This window comes from Gracilinanus agilis, chromosome 4 (genome assembly GCF_016433145.1).
Source record: "Gracilinanus agilis isolate LMUSP501 chromosome 4, AgileGrace, whole genome shotgun sequence".
In the NCBI taxonomy this organism is placed as follows: Eukaryota; Metazoa; Chordata; class Mammalia; order Didelphimorphia; family Didelphidae; genus Gracilinanus; species Gracilinanus agilis.
Window position 1 is genome coordinate 288,626,655 of NC_058133.1, and position 7,862 is coordinate 288,634,516.

Genomic DNA, 7,862 nt, shown 5'->3' on the forward strand with positions numbered 1-7,862 from the left:
GGGTTTGAACCTAGGACCTCCTGTCTCTAGGCCTGACTCTCACTCCACTGAGCTACCCAGCTGCCCCCATTGAAATCTTTGATAATTGTAGGTTTTTCTTTTTTCTCCCTAATTTTCTTCTATTCACTTTCTGGCTCTGTCCCCTCTGATGCAGCTTTCCTTGTGAATTGCATCTCAAAGCATCTTAGCTTCCTTCCATGGTAGGCAATTCATGATTTGCCAGCCTAAGTCTTTGCCTTAAGTGACTAGAAGTCAGAATTGACCTCATTTGGATGCTGAGCGCTTTTCCTCAGGCTTAGTGGAATTCAGTAAAGGCCACCATACTGTGTCTCCCCCATCAAGTTATTTTGTTTCACTCCTTCTTTCCCAATTCCTCTGTTCTTTAGTTCTCTGGACCAGGACCTGTAGTTAAGAAAGCTGATGTATTGGTTCCAGGTAGTGGTGCCTTGGTTCAAGCTTTGTAGCATTGGTACTATGGTGTTGTAGTTCCAGGAGGCTTTTGCTATACTGGTTGTTTGTTTTAGCCTAAATAAATTTCCATATCCTAGAGTTAGAATCTTTATGGCACTAAGAAAATGGAAGAACTGAGTGTGTGTGTGTGTGTGTGTGTGTGTGTGTGTGTGTGTGTGTGTGTGTGTTAAATGTATATGTCTTGGGTCTATTAGTACTGTAAAAATCAAAAGGAGACTGTAAAAATAAATGGGGGAAACTATGCAAATAAAGGTTTAAAACTGTTTAGATACTTTTGATAACTGTAATCAAAAGTATCTTCAGTGATAAAGTGAAGTGAAGTTCATATGTGAACTTGTCTTCAGGGCCAGGCACAAGGACACTAAAGAGACTCTTGTTATAAAAAATAAAATATTTATTGAAATATATAAGGATAAAAAAGGATTTCTAATGCTAAGGGATTCTAACTCCACCCAAATAAAACTCCCTGGTTCCACAAGGACCTACTTTTCCTGTTTTCATAGGCTACACTAATTTTTCCTGATCTGACTAACCCAAATTTTTACTATTCTAAATAAACTAACAATATTATCCTTATAGTTCTTAACTTCGCCTCCAAGTTATAAAAATAACAAAGGTTAGCTGGTTGAGTTTCAACAAGAATCAAGTTAGGACTCTGAGCCTTAGCAGACAGAGTCCAAACCAAATACCAGGTTTTTCTTTGGTCTTCTCAGAGTTAAAACAATCTATAAAAACAGCAATAGTCACTAGTGTTTCCCAAGTTGGGAAAGGAAAACACTTAACTCCTTCAGGTCTTTCTCTCCTTTCCTTCTGCTTCACATAGGAGAGAGTCTCTGTGAGTGATTCTGCCAACTGCCAGAGACCAACTGCCCTTCCCAGAGTGACTAACTGTCAGAGGAAAACTGTTAGACTTGAAACTGACATTCTGTATCACCTCTGTTTGAAACTCCAATTCTTTCTTAAGCCAGCTTCTCTGCTTCTTATCTCTAAATTAATAAAACAATGTTTATTTTTAATATCATCCTTATAGTACAGCCTCACTGCCAGTGGTGTAAGACGTAGGAGAGGAGTGCTCAGGATCAGTGAGTGTCAATTCATGAGTTTCTTGGGTTTGCTTTATTTAAAAAAAATTTTTTTTTTGGATTTCAAATGTCCTAGACAAACAGCTAAAGTTTCTTTATATTTGGTGCATAATTTCTACTTTGGAGAGTTTTGAGAGGGTGTGAGGATCAGGGAAATTATCTGGTCTTCTGTCTTGTTGCTTATGTGATCTGGAAGGACTCTTGATTTAATATTAATTTTAAAGTATGATACTTTAGGGCTTATCTGACTTAAATCTAACAACCAGATCATGGAACAAAATTTAGTTTTCATGTAGATTTTAAATTGGGAGGAAATTGGGAATATTTATCTGTAGTCTGAAGGCCATTTTCTTTATCTTGAAACTTGGGCCATTTTCTTGTAGGGAATTTCCCCCATGTTTCCCAGGCGTGAAATTCTCTCTACCAAAAACAAATAGAGAAATAGACCACATTCATAAAGCACTTTAAGGTTTACAAAGTACTTTAAATATATTATTTCATTTGATCCTCAATTAACCTTTGAAATAGGAGCACTTATCTCCATTTTGTATATAGGGAAATTGAGACTGGGGGAGATCCAGGCATTTATCCAGGGTTACATAGCTAATAAGTGTCTAAGAGAAGCTCTAACTCAGATCTTCCATATTTCATGGCCAAGACTCTATGCATAACTCCTCTTATCTAGCTTTTTAATATCATTATTATTTATTATTTCATTCTTTTTTTTAACCCTTACCTTCTAACTTATAATCAATACTATATATTGGTTCCAAGGTAGAAGAATTGTAAAGATTAGGCAACTGGGGGTTATGTGACTTGCCCAGAGTCACACAGATTGGAAGTGTTTGAGGTGTTTGAGGCCAAATTTGAATCCAGGATTTCCTGTCTCCAGACCTGGCTTTGTATCCACTGAACCACCCAGATGCCCCTGGAAGGCACTAGAAATAAAAGTTGTTGAGGAAGGTTTCCTGCAGGAAATAGGATTTGACACTAGTTTTTTTTTTTATCCTTTTCCTAAAATTTTCTTGAATTCTCAACTAAATTTTTGATTCTTGAGAAAGCAACCTTGCTCTTAACTTGAAACTAGGTCAAGGTACCTAGGTAACAGTGGGTAGAGGACTAGTCCTGGCATCATAAAGACTTGACTTCAAATGAGACCTCAAACCCTTACTATCTGTGTAACTCTAGGCAAGTCATTTATCCTTTGTTTGCCTCAGTTTCCTCATCTTTAAAATGGAGATAACAGCACTTACCTTGCAAGGTTGTTGAGATAATATGAATTCCTTAGCACAGTGCCTAGTACATAATAGATGCTATATAAATGCTTATTCCCTTCTCTTCTTCCCCACAACCTAACTTGGTGCTTTGCACAAATTAGATGCTCATTGACTATTCAGAATTCATAGACTTCAAGAACGTTAGAGCTAGAACTGATCTAAAGAAGAGGTCATTTAGGCCAATCTAACTTTATTATAATGATTATTATCCCCTTTAAGGTCCAACTCATTTTCTATTACCAGCAATAACCAACTCCTAGCATTACAAAAAGAAACAATAATTTAGATTTCTTCTTTTCCTTTTTCCAACCATGATGAAATAAAATAAGCACCTCTCTCAGAGTAAGGAATGAAAATAACTATTTTATCCCCAAGTTAGTATTGAAGCAGTGAAGGATGAAATACCCTGTGATATCATCCATAGTTTGAATCCATGCTTTTGGCTTCAGGCTGAAAAAGGAGACAAACCATATTTAATACATGAGAGTCTGTCTTCTAGAAAAAAGTACTTTCAGAATAGAAAAACCCAGAGCTTCTCATGTAAACCATTCTAGAAGGAATAAAATACTCTAGGCCTCACTTTACAGAAAAAAAAGACCCAATAACAGTGATCAAAGGCAGGAAGACAAGCAGCAGCCAGACCATCTTGTGGATTAAGGCTAGATCTTATAAGAATAGAAATGCTTCAATATCAAAGTCAAAATCCCCCAACATTTTAGGCTTATCAACCCCCCACCAAACAGTCCATTCCAATTGTAAAGGGACTCTTTTTATACTTACTGGTCCTATAAATTTGTCTTCATAATGGTAGAAGAAAAACACAAAACTATAATCAAAACTAAACAAAAATTGGAACATTTCTCCTGTTCAACACTTATGGCTGCTATACATCTCACCCAGATCAGGTCCTTGGGATGAAAAAAACTTACTATCAAAGTTCAACACTTTTAGTATTAGATGTAAAATTACATAAGGTTCTTGGGGCCAGAAAGGGAAAATTTACTTAAGTGATGCCGAAAAAAGTTCTCTTTTATTCTGGGTTCACCAGCCAAATGGAAAAAATACTAGGCTGGAAGTCAAGAGAACTTAATTTGGTTTCTAATCTCCTCTCAACTATTAACCAGTCACTTATGTTATCTATGCCTCAATTTATTCATCTATAAAATGGCATAATAATATTTATTTTGCCTGTCTCATGATTATTGTGAAAATGGAATAAGATAATGAATATGAATATAGATCTTAAATCAGCCTGTGGGTACAAAAATACAAATATGGGATATCATCACTTTATGTTGTTCTAGCAAAATAAAATAGGTGGCAATCCAATGAAAAGAAGCAACATGATAGTGTAGAAAGTACACTCACTTCTTTGGGAGACATGAAGCCTGAGGTTTTATTCTGGGTTCTAACCTTGACTAGTAATGGGACTTTGGACAATTTGTTCAACCTCACTAGGTCACAATTTCCTCTCCTATAAAACTATGCCCTTAAGCTTGACAGCCTCTAATATACTTTCTAACTCTAAACATTTTATGCTATGTCATTCTCAGAAATCAGAACTTGGCCACCATCTAAGGTTAGATTTATTCCTGGTATCTTTTCAAACAAAAACAAGAATGATTGGGCTTTCAGAATGTACATCTACAGGTAGCACAAGAGTGAAGACTCTCTATTTTCCAGTTAAAGATTTAACTTTTTTTTTTTTTTTAGTACCCTCACCTTCCATCTTAGAATTGATACTGTCTATAAGTTCCAATGCAGAAAAGTCGTCAAAGCTAGGCAGTGGGTGCTGTGACTCGCCTAGATCACAGACCTAGGAAGTGTATGAGGACAGATTTGAACCTAGGATCTCTCATCTCTACTCCTGGCTCTCAATCCATCCAGCCACCTAGCTGCTCTGGTCCTCACTCACCTGTTTTGAGGATATCTGAATAAAAACAGAAAGTAAGTGCTGCCTCTTTTAATTGGCTTGCAGTATTTGCTTCTCTTTCAATTTATATTTGGGGGTTACTTAGGGATGGGGTAGGGCTGGAAGAAATCACAAGTAATTTTCTCTTGTCTATAAAGCTTAACGGTGGTAGATTCTCTAAAAATGCCAGATAGAAATATTCTAATGGTATTAGTGTGGGTGCCTACCAAGGATTCATTCTGTTTCCTTTTTCTGTGCTTAATGATCTTTGCTTTAATAGCAAAGCCAATTTACTTTAGTCAGTGATGATCCAGAACGCTAATGTGTTTTTGTCTCAGTGAAATACAGAAAGTAGAGCAGGTAAGTTCTGGCGGGTGGAATTTTTGTTTTGCTGCATCTATATGAATTACTTACTGTATGAGCAGAATGGGAAGGCAAGTCAGATAACAAGTAAGCTGATGCTATAGAAGAATGTGTCAGAGGCTCCCAGTCTGAGAGAGGCTGCAGTGGTTCCTTAATTACCCAGAGGAAGACAACCAGAATAGTGAAGAGCCTCTAGTTTGTGCCATATGAGATTCGGTTGAGGGAACTCAGGATGTTTGCCAGAAGAGAAGATTAAAGAGGGAAGGGGGTTGAGGATATGAGCTGTGTTTATATTTTTAAAAGGCTATGTGAAAGAGGGATTAGACTTGTTTTGCTTGGCCCCAGGGAGACTAGGCAGAAGTTGTAAAGAAGTGAATTTTGGCTGGATAGCAGGGAAAATGTCCTAATAATTAGAGTTATCCAGAAGTCAAATAGTTCCACCTCACTAGATGTCTTCAAGAAAAGACTGGATAACCATTTGTGTTATAATGGGGATTTGTGGGCAGGAGTATAGGCCAGACTAGGTAATTACCAGGCAGCTAGGTGTCAGAGTAGATAGAATATGGGGCCTGGAGTCAGGGAGTTCAAATCTGGCTTCAGACACTTATTAGCTATGTGACTTTGGGCAAGTCACTTAACCCTGTTTGTCTTAGTTTTCTCATCTGTAAAACGAGGTGGAGAAAGAAATGGCAAGTCATTCTAGTATCTTTGCCAAGAAAACTCCAAATGAGGTTCAAGAAGAATCAGATACAACTGAGTAACAGTGAATCTTCTTTTTTTCTTAAAATCCCTATCTCCTCTCTTAGTGACAACTCTAAGACAGAAGGGCAAGGGCTAGGCAAATGGAGTTAAGTGACTTGCCCACAACTCACACAGCTAGGAAGTGTGTGGAGCCAAATTTGAACCCAGGGCCTCCCAACTCCAGGACTGGTACTCTATCTACTCTGCCACCTAAGCTGCCCTGTCTAGGATGTTTTATAAAGTGGATTCTAGTTCATGTTCTCCTCCAATCATGAGAGCCTATTTTTCTTTGTGTTTGTGAATTTATTTTGCTTAAGATTCTTGATTGTAATGCAGCTGTGGTTGTGACCACGCTGAATAATCATTCACATTTCCATGAGGCTTTGAGGTTTACCAAGTGTTTTATTCATAGCAACCTTGTGGAATAGGTGGTGTAAGTGTCAATTTGAGGAGGAAACTGAGGCTTGAAAAGGTTAGATGACTCCCTAAGGTCGCAGAGATAGGAAATGTCAGAGCCAGGATTTAAACCCAAGTTTTCTGACCTCCAAGACTGACTTTCCATTACACATGCTTTTAGCATGCCAGCTAAGTGCCTTCATTTGAAGGAACTATCTCTTGAACTAGTGTAGCAAGGTATGATCCCAGCATTTGGCACATCTCTAGTCTCTTTTTCCTCCAGTCTTCTGTGTGTGAGACTTTATTTCCTACCAAGAGGGAAAGCAGGAGATGGAGGGTTCCTGGCTAGAATTATATCTATCTGCCCCCTTAAATATTATTAGTCTAGGAGATGAGATTTTTTTGGATTTAAAATAACATATGATCACTGTTTCATTATAGAGGAGGACGCTAAATTCTATATCCATGGCTTGACCTCTTTCCCACTGGATGCCAGATCCACACTGAATAGCAAATAGCAAAGAAACCCATTTATCTAAATTAGTAGCAAAATAAATCATAGACACTATACATATTAGTCAATTCAGAGAGAAGTAGTTCTCTTTTTGGGGAGCCACATAACTCAACTCAGCTCAACCAAGAGAGACGGTCTTTGATTCCACTTATGAGGAAGTCCCCTGAAGTATCTATCTGTAGACTGCCAGCTCCATTCATGTCTGCTTCTTCCCATAGTCTTCAGCCATCTAAAGTAGCATTGGCATTATTCTTGTTGGTATTCTTTCTCAAAGCTAGAAGTCAGAAAAATCAGATGTGACTACCTGAAGAGACTCTCAGACTGAAAGAAAATTGAAGACATTCTCTTCTTTCCGGCTCTCATCAACTCTCTGGGACATTGATCTCTGCCAGTACAGCAAAAATCCCATACCAATGAGCTTTGGGGCTGGGATTACACTAGGAATTGCCTTTTTGTTTCCAGTTACCTAATTTTTCACTGCCCCCTGCCCTTATGTCCAAGCCTTACTGCTTCTCAGGTGGTTTATTAAAATCGTACAATTGTTGAAGACTAAAATTTTCCAGTTTTTATAACTCCAAGCCATCCTTCATACCACTGCCAGCTTACTCTTCCTCATCCATCTATCAGATCATGCTACTGATAAAGACCCAGTGTCTCCTGTTTCCTTATTGAATAAACTCTCAACTTCTTAGCCTGACACTGAAGTTCTACAGTCCAATGCCAGCTACTTTTATAGCCTTATCTGACATGATCCACTTTCAATTAGTCTATGCTTCAGCCAAACCAAACTTCTCCTTTATAAGAACATTTTCCGGGTTTTCCTACTTCCCTGAATTTGTTTACGGCTCCCTAAACATAGGATGCCTTGCCTCCTTTTATCATATCTGCTGGTTAAAAATCTAACCTATGCTTTGAGTACAAGTTACCTGCCATCTCCTTCAAGAAGTCTTCTTGAAAAGAAGAAAGAAAGAAAGAAAGAAAGAAAGAAAGAAAGAAAGAAAGAAAGAAAGAAAGAAAGAAAGAAAGAAAGAAAGGAAGAAAGGAAGAAAGGAAGAAAGGAAGAAAGGAAGAAAGGAAGAAAGGAAGAAAGGAAGAAAGGAAGAAAG